The sequence below is a fragment of the Rhinopithecus bieti genome, unplaced genomic scaffold, assembly GCF_001698545.2.
Source record: "Rhinopithecus bieti isolate Rb0 unplaced genomic scaffold, ASM169854v2 scaffold_5948, whole genome shotgun sequence".
NCBI classification, from domain to species: Eukaryota; Metazoa; Chordata; class Mammalia; order Primates; family Cercopithecidae; genus Rhinopithecus; species Rhinopithecus bieti.
In genome coordinates, this window is record NW_016805422.1 from 3,182,614 (window position 1) to 3,184,398 (window position 1,785).

The 1,785-nt window shown below is 45.5% G+C and overlaps 1 protein-coding gene across 1 annotated transcript in view; it reads left to right on the forward strand.

Moving 5' to 3' along the window:
* Positions 1-1,384, forward strand: part of RMI1 (RecQ mediated genome instability 1) — a 49,942-nt gene extending 48,558 nt beyond the window's left edge. The window contains exon 3 of the mRNA XM_017872380.1: positions 1,322-1,384. The gene's annotated coding sequence lies outside the window, so the exon portion shown is untranslated. The remainder of the gene's footprint in view (positions 1-1,321) is intronic.
* Positions 1,385-1,785: the final 401 nt, after the last annotated feature.

Here is a 1,785-nt window from a genome sequence, read left to right on the forward strand (position 1 = left end):
CAAAAAAAAAAAAAAAAAAAAAATGAGACAATAGAAGGATTGACTTTGAACTTTTCATACTCAAACAGGCTTCTTGGCCAACAGTGCCCCGTTTGGCTGCCCTAATTCTCTTCCTAGATGGTTCAGTAAACTTCTTTATAGAAAACCGCTTTCAGGGTTTTTTGTTTGTTTGTTTTTTTGAGACGGAGTCTCACTCTGTCACCCCGGCTGGAGTGCAGTGGTGCAGTCTCGGCTCACTGCAAGCTCCGCCTCCTGGATTCACGCCATTCTCTTGCCTCAGCCTCCAGAGTAGCTGGGACTACAGGCACCCACCACCACGCCCGGCTAATTTTTTGTATTTTTAGTAGAGATGGGGTTTCACCATGTTAGCCAGGATGATCTCCATCTCCTGACCTCGTGATCCACCCGCCTCGGCCTCCCAAAGTGTTGGGATTATAGGCGTGAACCACAGTGCCCGGCCTATTACTATTATTTTCTGCCTGGAGAACAATCACCTTGATGGATGTTTTGCTTACTGGTTTGTGGGAGTGGAGTGGGTGCTTTTTATACACTCTATATTATTCAGGCTGTTTTAGTCCATTTTCTATTGATACAACAGAATACCACAGACTGGGTAATTTGTAAAGAAAAGAAGTTTATTCATCTCACAATTCTGGAGGCTAGGGAGTCCAAGAACTTGGCTCTGGCATCTGGTGAGGGCCATCCCACGGCAGAAGGGTGGAAGGCAGAAGTGAGCACACAAGACAGAGAAAGGAAATCTGGCCAAACCCCCTCCTTCTAATTAAGCATCTACTCCTGAGACAACAAATTCGCTCCCATGATAGTAGTAGTAGTCCATTCATGAAGGTGGAGCCCTCATGACCTAATCATCTCTTAAAGTCTCACCTCTTAATACTGTTACATGGACAATTAAATTTATTTCTCTCTCTCTCTCTCTCTCTTTTTTTTAGACAGAGTCTTGCTCTGTCACCCAGGCTGGAGCTGGAGTGTGGTGGCATGATCTTGGCTCACTGCAACCTCTGCCTTCTGCGTTCAAACAATTCTCCTGCCTCAGCCTCCCGAGAAGTTGAGATTACGGGCATGCACCACCATGCCCGGCTAATGTTTGTATTTTTAGTAAAGACAGGGTTTCACCAATGTTGACCATGCTGCTCTTGAACTCCTAACCTCAAGTGATCTACCTACCTCAGCCTCTCAAAGTGCTAGAATTACAGGCGTGAGCCACCGCACCCAGTTGGGCAATTAAATTTCAACATGCGTTTTGCGGGGACATTCAAACCATAGCACATGCTTTAAATAATAACCCTGCTTTCGTTCCCAGGTCTCATTCCTCTTGACCATCCTAACTGAATTTTCTGAATCTAAGCATTTGAAGTTTCTCCAGGTAAGATTGGTGTGCTCTTCCACTGGGGAGTCTTTTCCACTTACACACACAGTCACACAGGCTGGAGTACAGTGGTTTGATCGTAGCTCATTGCAGCCTCTAACTCCTGGGCTCAAGTGGTCCTCCTGCCTCAGTCTCCTGGGTACCATGCCTGGCTACTTTTTATTATTATTATTATTTTCTTTTTGATACAAAGTCTTGCTCTGTTGCTCAGGCTGGAGTGCAGTGGCGCCATCTCAGCTCACTGCAACCTCCATCTCAAGGGTTCAAGCAATTCTTCCGTCTCAGCCACCTGACTAGTTGAGTTTACAGGCATGCGACACCACTCCCAGCTATTTTTTTTTTTTTTTTTTTTTTTGGTATTTTTAGTAGAGACGGGCTTTTGCCATGTTGGCCAGGCT